General features: G+C 34.7%; 1 long non-coding RNA gene and 2 pseudogenes across 1 annotated transcript; 1 reads left to right on the top strand and 2 right to left on the bottom strand.

The window, feature by feature from the left end:
* Positions 1 to 128: 128 nt before the first annotated feature.
* On the bottom strand, positions 129 to 3,372 carry LOC120115229 (annotated as a pseudogene).
* Positions 3,373 to 3,420: 48 nt separating this feature from the next.
* LOC120115224 lies at positions 3,421 to 3,722 on the top strand. Its single transcript, XR_005515455.1, has 2 exons — positions 3,421 to 3,559; positions 3,675 to 3,722. It is a non-coding gene; the product is annotated as an uncharacterized LOC120115224 (long non-coding RNA).
* Positions 3,723 to 5,074: 1,352 nt separating this feature from the next.
* Positions 5,075 to 11,121, bottom strand: LOC120115228 (annotated as a pseudogene).
* Positions 11,122 to 11,830: the final 709 nt, after the last annotated feature.

Below are 11,830 nucleotides of genomic sequence, written 5' to 3'. Positions count from 1 at the left end.
TTAAAATTGTGTAAAAAGATTAAAACTAAGCATACAAAAAGACAGGATTCCCATCCTCTTACATGGATTGAAGCAAAGGCCAGACGCAAAGCATGGATTGAAGCTGCACGAGTGTGGTGCTTAAGATCTTATATGACAGCCTCTGGAGCAGAATTGCAGTAAGGTGTGTGCAAGCAAACTAACTTGCTGCAAGTCAAACAGAGAGCAGCAAGACCAACTCCTACAGCAAACCCGCAGCTGCTTTTTCGCATATCTAACCTTACTGCTCTTTGAACTATTCTAATATAACATGGGACCAATCCTCCACAGGCCAAAACCATCACATGGTCCAGACCACTGTAGTCAATTCCAGCCAATATTGCTCCAATTACAGATATTGGGCCTATGAAGCCAATTAGAGCTGCTGCTGCGAGAGAGCCATACCAACTGCCAGTAGCTCCAAAGATGCAGCTGGCCACTGCTGCACCACGGGGAAGCCCATGAAGGGGACAGGAAGGACCATGTGCCGGCCAAGTCCATAAGCTTTTGGTCCAGCCACTCCTAGTTCAAGTCCTTCGGCAAGTGCATGAAAAGCCACAGTTCCACATGCTAAAAATGACTTGAGTGTGAGAACACTCACGGGAAATCTTGTTAGTGTCGGTAGGTTATTAGAAGTTCTTTTGTTAGAAACAATCACCAAAATAGCAGAGCTTGAAACATGGACAAATGCAGCGCCTACAGTTAGTAGCAACATAAGTGGTAAGAACCCCATTTTGGAAGACAAAAGTAGTTGCAGAGGTCGCCAGGCACCAAGGATGAAGGCAATGCCAGATGCAGTACCCATGAGAAAGGCATGCTGTAGACAGAAAGCAAGAGCAAATGCAACAAGAACAAGACCACCCAGTAAAGGTCCAAGACCAAAAAGCAACGAAACAACGAAGCCAGAAGCATTCGCAGAACTGGAGATTCAAAAACATTGGAATTTAGTCAATGAGGATATGAAATCACAACACAGCAGCTAAGAGTAGAGGCAGCATTTTTGGGATAAAAGCAGATGGCCAAATTTTACCAAGGGTGACAAGCCCAAATATCAAGCCTAGTAAAAACTACATCCGCCTAATCCATCTGAATCACCTAGCATGCACAGAAAGATATGACCGTGTCAACACAGAGAACAAAAAGGCATAATATTGTTGAAACAAAATCAGAATCATCGTTAATAAAAGAGGTTTTAACAACAGCAAGATGCAGGATAGAGGATATCAAAAGAAACCCAAAGTAACTGAATTTACTGATGCAATGATGTAATGTTCTTCTCAACAAACAATAGTTCAATTAACTTACTTAAAGTCATGACTGAAGTTTTGGAACAGAGTGCTTAGTGCTTCCATTAATGCTACTGAAAGCGTAGCAGCTGATGCCACTGGAGTTGGCAAGGCTTCCTATTAGAAGAACAAGGACAGAGGAGGGAGGAAACATCATTTCTCTAGAGCAGAGAAGAAAGCATAAAAAAATTAAACATGGTCAAAGAAGATTAATCTTTCCAATTTACAATTTATTGTTCAATAAAAATTGTTCTGTGACCTTTTTAGGCTTTGCAGAAGAGGGTGAAGAAGCTTGGCAAGTTCTTTATATTGTGAACTAACCAATGAAACTGTTCTTCATAGGATATGAGTCAGAATAGAACACGTCTAGAAAGATTATTGTAAAAGCAAATCCTTATTCTTGAAGATTCAAACATTTATTTTAAGTGAACGAATAGCAATACCTTAAATGCATCAGGGAGAACCTCATCAACAGCCATCCAAATCATACATCCAGCAGCAAAACCAGTACAAAAGGACAGGAATTTATTAAATGCATCGGCACATATAAAAGAAGGAACCGCAACAGTTGTCTGGCAAAAAAAAGTTGAGAAGAACAAAAGTTATATTGATTTACCCTCACATGACCTTAATAGTTGACTTTTATCCTTCCTTTTTCCCATTTTAACAGATGAAACACAGTAGACACCTCACTACAGTAATATAAATCACACTTGAAAGTTTTTAAGATTTCTCAAAAACCCTAGAAATCAAGTTGGTACCTATAAATTGTCTGTTGACAATGATCCGCCATTGAAGTTATTTTTCCCGGTCTTTAATTTTAACTAACTTTTATACTTAAAAACCTTTTCTTCTTTTACTATTCTTTTTCAACCTGATCTTGGAAGTTCCAGTTTTATTTGATACAGATAGACGTGCTCAACGATTGACAAACAGAATTACATGATTAGATACCTGAGGTAAGGATGTAATTGTACTTCATAGCATTGCATTCTGCGGAGAAACACCCCTTGATGCAAGAACCGTGCTCACAGCCAATCCCTCGGGTATGTTATGTACAGCTATGGCCAAAGTTACCAAAAGGCCTCGAGTTTAACCTTTTGAGCCGGCAAAGGAAACTCCAACACCAGAGCCCTCTCCAAATGAATGCAGCGTCATAATTCCAACGATAAGAACAACTTTAGTTGCATCAGCTCCTTTTATATCCAGCATGCTTACTTCCCCATATTGTTCAAGAAACTGAAACCCAAAAAAAGATGGAAAATATAAAATTTTAATATCACCTAAAAATGCAACAATACCACAAAATTACAAGTTCAAAAGACAGCATTGTGGATACCATGCAATATCAGCGGTCTGAAACTCTCTGCAGAAGTAATAATGATCCTTCATGATAAGCATTGAAGGTCTGAAACAGAAAATTTGTGGATGGTATCTTTAACACATGGATTGAAAGTGGGGTAAAAACAGTGGTCCTTTATGAGAGCCTAGTTATATGATAATTCTAAAATGGTGATTGATCAAACCTAATAACTGATATGAGGAACAGTGATCACCTTCTTACAAAGCAAAATAAAAATGCCACCAGCTAAAATCCCATCACAACCCAACTTCCAGCACCATGTTCCTGCCCTTCCTGTATGAGATCAAAACTTGCAGCCAACATGACACCAGCAGCCATTCCATTGCATATCCCGGCCCAGTGAGGATCGAGCTCCACAAAGAAAAAAGGAACTGCACCTAAACCAGTAGCTGCAGCCATTGCCAATGTAAAAAGTGCAACTGTGGACACAGAAACTCTGCTGTGACTGCCCTTCTATTCACCCATTTCTTTGTTGTCATCCTCAACACTTATGACCTCCTCCGTACCGATGCCATCTATAACACTGTTACCTACATTATTGAGGGGAGCTCTTATTCTTTTTGAAATTTTGTTTTAACCATTTGCTGTAATGCATTCAAGGAAGACAAGGATGAAAAATAAAGAGAGAAGCAGACGTTTGACTGTAAACAACATTGTTTTTATTTTTCCAGCAAATCTATCATCACCAACAATGAAAGTTTCTAATCAAATTGAACCCCCCCCCCCCACCAAACACCCTGGTGAAGGCAATCCTGCAGTATGTCTGGAAACGCACCTCCGCAATATAAGCTGGAATTAAAATGAAAAACTTTAATGAAAATCGAAGTTTTGTCAAGCAAATGACTCAAATATGACCTGGAAGGGTCATTGGGTATTTCACATGGAATGAAGGGTAATTGAACCATCAAAAGTAAATATAACAAAAATCCTTACATGTGTATAGACCAATAAATTTAAGGCTAAATTGAAAATTAGATTATCATAATGCAACCGTACATTGTTATCAGAAACAATAAACCCGATAGTCGTTTTAACTCAGCAGAGGCTTCCCACGACAAAAATCCCCTGAAAGAAACCCGAAGGTAATTGACAAAATGAACATTAAAAAGGAACTAACATGAAACAAGATCCTTAAGTTTCAAGCTCTCAAATTCAGAGACGAAAGGCATTTTAGTCTCCAATAGTCATGTAAAACAGAAAGAAGGGAGGGAAGCAAATCTATGTAATGGTGGAAAACGGAAGGCCTGAATTTCGCAATCAAGGACAGAAATCAAAGTTTTTTTATTTGGTTGATGGCATAAGAAGCATAAAGGAAACTTAACGAAAATTACAGAAAGGACCGATCTTCAAATATTATTATTTTCTCCGTGATCATATGAAGAAGAGACAATTGGGTTCCATAGCCATAGGAAGAAACACTAGCACAACATCAGCATCAAAATAAAATAAAAGAATTTTATTTTATATATGTCAGCACGATGTTTTCCAGTTTCCAGCTGCTGAAACCCCCCCAGCCAGTCAAACGATTAATCCTGAAATCGGTGACGCTGAGGGACCAGTTTTCGATTGGATTGGATTGTATTTCACTTCAACAATAATAATAAATTTTCATCAATAATCACGGTTGAAAATTTATATCTTTTTAATTATTGAAAATAAGGGTAAAATATATAAATGGTCCACTGACTATTGATAATTGTTTTATTAAGTTTTTTGACTGTTAAAAATTATAAAATAGTTATCTCACTATTTATATATTTTAAGCTCGTATTTTTTCGTTGAAAAATTGATGGTAATATGAGTTGTCAACCTGCTGATTGAGATATTATAAAATATGATCTCAAAATATTATATGACTATCATATCTCAGTCAACATGTTAATGTCTAGCTCAGACAACCAGTCAATTTTTAACGAAAAATGATGAGTTTGAAATATAATAATAATCAGATGATCATTTTGTAACTTTTAATAGTTGAGAGACTCGACAAAGCATCTCCTTATAATCAAATAATTATTTTGTAGTTGAGGGATTCAACAAAACAACATTGTATAGTCGATGTACTATTTGTGTACTCTATCTTAAAATATAACTAAAAATAAAATATAATTTTTATGTATTTTTTAGATTATTTTATTAATTTTAAAATATTATTGTTTCAATACTTATTATCTATATTATCAAATTATTTTAATCATTTATATGTTTATGTAAATTTTAATATAATAATTAAAAGAAATTAATTAAAAATAGATAAAATTTGTATAAAATTCTACAACTCCATTATAAATAATTTTTTAAAATAATTTATAAATGTTATTTTTAACATGAAAAGGTGTTTTTGTTCACCAATATTACAAAATCTAATTCACAGGATACCACTAATTTCACTTGTTGCCTGTGACGATCAGCGAGGTGCAATAGAAGGACAATCATCACTGAGATCACTTCCCGATACACTGGATGAAGAAACACATGCAGTGCTACCATACGATGACGGCTCCGTCGTTGACTTGCCTGAATATAAATGAATGGAGTCCGATGGCGAATAATCGGATTGAGGCATCATTTTGAGTACGTACTCTAGCTGCCTCACCACATCCAACATGGATGGTCGCTTCTCTAGATTGTTGTCGCTGCAACTCAGGGCTAAACCAACAAATCTCTCCAAGCATTCAGATGGATACCAACCCATTCTACTGTCTATTATAGATTACGCTGTCTTCACCTGAGTTTTGTAAACACTAGCTTTAACATCCACAAAAACAATGGCTATTTACCAAATTTGTAAATCATGCACCAAAAATAGCGTTTGCAGCTAATGAAAGTACCTCGCGGACAATGTTCTTGCCATGCCATATTGGTTGCATACCAGTCAACAGCTCCAGGAAAACAACTCCAAGTCTGTATACATCACTTTTGTCAGTCAACTTATGGGTCAGAAAGTACTCTGGATCAAGGTAACCCTGCAACCAACAACAAACCACTCAACTAAACCTCGGTCATGCAGTATTAATGACCACAATATATTCAATGAGCCTTACTCTTACATGCTAAAATATAATTGAACTCACCGGTGTTCCCTTCACAACGGTGGAAACGTGATTTGGCATTTCCCCTTCTCCTTCCAGGACTGGAGCTAGCCGTGAGAGGCCGAAATCAGAAACTTTTGCATTAAGGTTGGAATCCAAAAGAATGTTGCTGGCTTTGATATCTCGGTGGAATACTGGAGGATTTGCTTCAATGTGGAGGTAAAGAATTCCTTTGGCTGAACCCAGTGCAATCCGTAATCTCATCCCAAAATTCAGGTTCCTTTTAGCTTTAGCTGCATATCATGGTTTACATCAATTTTATGATAAAATGTTACAAGCAACGAGTATTTACCAACGACAACAACGTTACCAGCCTTGTGAGCTAGCTCAAACTAAGTAAAGCAACGAGTCCTGGAAATTTCGTACCAGAAAGCCAGTCTCTCAATGTGCCATTGGGCATGAACTCATACACCACATCTGCAAATGAACGATGAGAAACTCTAGTTTCGTCTGTTAAAGGAAATCAAGATTGTCGGTGATCGTGAGTCACGCTGAGAAACTTGTAAAATGTTATGAATAGAATTTCAAGATGTGATAACATAAGATGTTATTTTATTTGGTCATAGTGAATTTGACCAAATGTGAGATGATCCTTCTATTATTATAGAGGATGAGGTGAACGTTGTTACCAGATCTTGGAAGCATTATGACTTCTTATGTTGGAAATACATCTTGAATGTATTATCTGATACACAATATAAGGTGCACAATTGAACCATAGATACGAAACTGAAGATGTTGATACTAATGAATTATTAGTGAAAATAAATGCAAAGACGAGGGAGAATAAATATTTATTACTTCCATTGATGATAGCAAAAGTATTGCCATGTATATTTGCTAAAAGAGCAAAACGAAGTTGAAAACCAAATTAATAAATAGATTAAGATGGTAAGAAGTGTGCACAACATCATATTACTCATGAAGTGACATCACTATATTCTCCTAAATAAATGGAGTAACAAAGCATAAGAATTGAACAATGCTAAGAAGTTCTGAGTTGTCACATATCATTTGGGGTATAGAGAAGTTGTTCTGTTAACTAATAACCTTTAAATAAGGTCCCTAGGAAAGAGAGAAAAATGATAAGACACCATATGAGTTATGAAAAAGTTGAAAATATGTGTTATATAAACACTTGAAAATGTGAGGGTGTCTTAAGAAGGTAATGGTCATATTACCAAAGCAAATGAAAATAAATCCTAAACAATGGATTGTATTTTTTTATTATTCTACTATTTTAGAATGATAGACTGATGCTAGTTGGAATTTGATATTTAAAATATCAACGGCAAATGGATTGTATTTTTTTTATTCTACTATTTTAGAATGATAGACTGATGCTAGTTGGAATTTGATATTTAAACATCAACGACAAATGGATATATTTCGCATTGAAAAGAGAAGTCGTGTTATGAAAATCCTTAAGAAAACTATTATAACAAGATTCGTAATGGAATCTAAGTTTGTAGTTCTAGATAATTCTAGAGAATAAGTTGAAACTGTGCCTAGCGTGCAAGCGCAGGAGGGGTGTAAATTAAATTCATCATGTCGAACCATTGGGTCTTGAAGGATATTCTTGAATGACTAAAACATGTGTCCACGGTATGTTTATAGTATGACTAGCATAGAATTTCAAGTATGATGGTAAGTCAAGATATATATCAGGACTAGTCGGGCCTTCCAAGGGCCTGTTGATATTCTACTAACTACAAATTAAATAGCTTTGAAATTTCTTGAAGGATATTCTTGAATGACTAAAACATGTGTCCACGGTATGTTTATAGTATGACTAGCATAGAATTTCAAGTATGATGGTAAGTCAAGATATATGCATCGTCGACATAATACCATAGACTACTGATCTCAAATTGAGTTATCTCTATTGATTTTGTAAGAATCAAAGGATAACATTGTGGATCCGCTAACCAAAAGGTTAAATTGAGATTAAGTTGAGAAAACATCTAAAGGAATGTGGCTAAAGCCCATGAAATTTAAAGGTGTTATGTGAATAAAAACCCTACTTTGTTGACTGGAGATCCCAAGATCTAGGTTCAAAAGGACAACCTAATTGCATAAATTGTATACGGTCACTGTGAGGGTATTTTATCCCAAGTATGTTCCTATGATGTAAATTGTAATCAAAGTGGTATAGGTTAAGCAAAAAACTTTTAATGACCATTGTGTTTTACGGTGAGCTGAGCAACATAAGTCACCTATATGAGAATGAAGTGGGGTCGCTTCAAGGAGAGTATTGGGCATAGTTCTTTCAAACTCTTGCAGAACCAGACGGATGTCCATGGCTTTAAAAACATACTCATGAGAACTAAACTCTTGTCAGAGGGGTAGTTGTGTGAAATATGTCATTGAAAAAATGGCGAATTTAATTAATGTATTTAATATTTATATTAAATTCATATTCATTTTGACTATTGTAAATAAAAAGATAATTTTTAATTTGAATATTAGTAGGATAATTACTCTTTTAATAAGTCAATTTAAAAAGGTAATTGTTATCTTTTTAATTTTGAATAAAAGATAATTATATACTTGTATATTTCAAGTTAAATAATACTATTAAGTTTGAATGGTAGAAGGAGTTTACCTTTTGACCATTGCAAATTAAATATATTATTTAATTTAAAGATTAGTAGGATAATTACTTTTTGAATATATCAACTTAAAAGGTATTTGTTACCTTTTTAACTTTGAATATTAAAGATAATTATATTTTTGTTTAATTCAAATTAAAATAATACATATTTAAGTGAATGGTAAAATGAGTTTTATCTTTGAATTTCAAATTAAAGATATTGTTATTTGTTTAATATTGAATATTAAAAGATATGTGGTTGGATAAATCTCTTAAATCCTTATAAATAGTGAGTAAACATGTTAGGTTTTTACATCTTAACAAATCTCACAACTTAGTTTTTTTCAAGAACTTCTCTTAATCTTAAAAAAATTTCTCTTTCTTAGTTTTTCTGGTGATAGTCAAAGGCAATGATCGTTCGTGATTTATGTCTTGGGAGACAGATGACCAACGAACTCGAGCACCAAAAGAGTGACCGAAAATCTGTCTTAAGGAAACTGTGTAGCGACAGACCTTAACTAATTCTGATCGATAAATCAACTGTGTAGCCCCAGTAAAAATTTGACGAGATTAACCTACCGTTGAAGTTGTTGTTATCAAGCTGACTGCAGAGAGGAAGAAACAAATGACACGTGCATGTCTTATCAAAGTATGCTAATAAAGATTTGGTGAATGATTAATAATTAGTATGAAATGGAGAACGGAAAAAAACATAACATCAATAACATTTAATCCTGTGAGATAATGGATCCTTGACTAATCAAAAAATGAGGAAATGAATAAGGGAAAAAACACAGTATGCGCAAGTCTGGCATGTTCCAGAAGTCTGGTGGAAGGTATCAGTTATTATTATCCAAGAGCCTGCAGAGATTGAAATTCTTATCTCCAATCACTCACCACAAACATGCACACACATACACATAACCATGCAAAAACGTTACTAGAATAAAGAGCGTATATATATGAGAAAGCATATTTTATATGATCTTACAAGTGAAGCAAACTGGATATTCGAGCAGGGGGAATTTGGCCACTGAATGAATTTTTGAAGTGACTGCACATAACAAGCCAATAAATATTTAGAAAAGTGTTAATCTCCTTGTTAAGTTGAAATAGCATTTAGCTTGTGATTCACTTACATATGTTCCCACTGCTCAAGTTAGCATATGCTTTTGGTATTTGACCAGAAAGGTTGTTCTCATCTATTTGAAATCTATTCAGTTTTGAGAGGTAGCCGAGTTCATCCGGCAAAGAACTGTTAAGTTGTTTCCATTCAAGAGTCTGCAAACATGATGCCACACATAAATTACAACTAAAAGTTTATTTGAACAATTTTCGACATATTCTGATCCATATTGAAGAATATTTATTTGCGGGCTCTAATTGCTTTATTCAAGAGAAGGAATAAGAAAATCCAACTTACAGGAGTTCCAAGGTAGAAATTTGTCCTATCTCCTAGGGTATACTCCCTGTCAAAGCATTCCACATGAAATCTCTTCCAGTAATTAAAAGAATAGGTGTTAGTACATCAGGAAATTTATCAGAATGGTTAACATACACATTATTTCGCAACTCACACTATTATGAGACGAGAAAGTTGTCCAAGTTCAGGCACTAAAGTTCCAGAGAATTCATATTCTGTAGCTGACTGCATCAATTTACAGAAGGCACTAAAATCAACTTTTTCTACAATATTTTATGAACGATAAAATGAATAATGCGATATGCTGAAATAGAGCAAAGTAAAAGTAAGAATGCAAAGTGTGGAAAGAGAAAACGCACAGCTTCTCAACATGAAGTATCCATCATTTCCAGGATGATCAGAACATTCAATTCCAGTCCAGTTGGATGTGCAGGGATCCCCCCTGTTCCAATTTCTGAGATGGTTCAAGGGATCCAACAATTGCTTTTTCACCGCAACCAATGCACTAACTGCATTTTGGAAATTGAACAGCATATGCTAACTTGAAACTTGAAAGGAATTTTAAGTAACTAATACACTCCTGGCTGCATCTGTGGCTTGAAGTTTAACACTAGTCAAATCAAAAGCTAAAACAATGTACTCCCCCATCTCTTTTTTTTTTAACCCTCCATCCATTTTCTTTTCAAGAATCGTTTTTCATGATTATAATATTGAAGATGGCATGGGATGCATGCATCTGTGATTTGGAAAGAGCGAAATAGTAGAGAATTTCTAGGAAGACAAGTCACCGGAGCTGAAATTTTGAAGAGTATAAAAGACTATACACATGAGGCTAATGGGGTTCATTGATGTAAATTTCTTTTGTTCGTAATGGTTTCTTATTACCAGATTTCTGCTGACTGGATGATAAAATCCAAATTATCCAAAAAAGAACAAACGATGGATGAGAATGAACAATAACTCTGACCTTCAGAAGGGTGCGTAGTAGGAGAGACCGCAGCAAGGAGCAGGAGGAGACAGCTCCACCACAGGCAAAGGGACAATAGGCATCCTCCTTTTCTCATCACCATCTTCGCAACTTTCCAGCTTCAAAAAGTCATCAAAAACTCAAAACCATGTTTGCAAAAACAAAAACCAAAAAAGAAGAGATTTTTTTCACCATCTCTTACTCTTTTCTTATAGTAGAAGCTATGAGGGAAGAAAGGAAGCAAATGGAGGTGCGGGTAGCGTTTAGCTTGAAGAAACAGCATCCGTAGCCCCGGTGGTTTGCCTAAAACGCCAGATAATGTAATGAATGATGATGGAGATGGAGATGGCTGTTGACTGTTCTTCCTCACAAACCCCATTGTCGTCATCCTTTGTTCACCCTCCTTTCAGCAATGAAATCGTCAACGGTGAGACAATTTTCGTTTACATTTCTAATGTACGTATATAACGGAAACATCATTTTACAATAATTTTATGTTTAAAATATTATTTTATATACTAGTGGATTTTACGTTTGTTTATAAATCAAATCATGTGATGACTTTATATTAATATGTATATTTTTTATTTAATTACGTAATTTTAAAGGACTGTTGTTGATTTTTTACTCTTATCTCTTGATGTTTTTTTATTGATCTTTTACTTTTTGACTAATGAATGTTGTTTAGAAATTGAATTTAGCTTAATACTAATTACTTTATTTTATTATTCTTGATTGCAAATAAATTGCGTGATTACTATGAATTAATGCATTTTTATATATTTAGTATGATTGTTGTTGTTTTTAATTTATTTCTTTAGGAGTCTTGAACTCGTAATTTGAATTGAAGTGTTTGGAAAATTATTTCAATCTAGAAGGTTAATTATTATTTTAATTATTTCAAAAAAAAATTACCCCGTGTACGTATTTTTTAAGAGTCGCTTTGTATATATTATTATGCTCCTCAAAGTCACTAATAACGAATATTTTTATATGGTTTAATAGATCCACACATCGAGTCATGGAATTATGTTAATGGTGTAAACACAACTCTATATCCAACTTAATCATGAGATAATCACGTGACC

This window comes from Hibiscus syriacus, unplaced genomic scaffold (genome assembly GCF_006381635.1).
Source record: "Hibiscus syriacus cultivar Baekdansim isolate YM2019G1 unplaced genomic scaffold, ASM638163v2 tig00110259_pilon, whole genome shotgun sequence".
Lineage (NCBI taxonomy): Eukaryota > Viridiplantae > Streptophyta > Magnoliopsida > Malvales > Malvaceae > Hibiscus > Hibiscus syriacus.
Note: the sequence above shows the minus strand (reverse complement) of the source record. Positions and strands in the feature narration are given on the sequence as shown.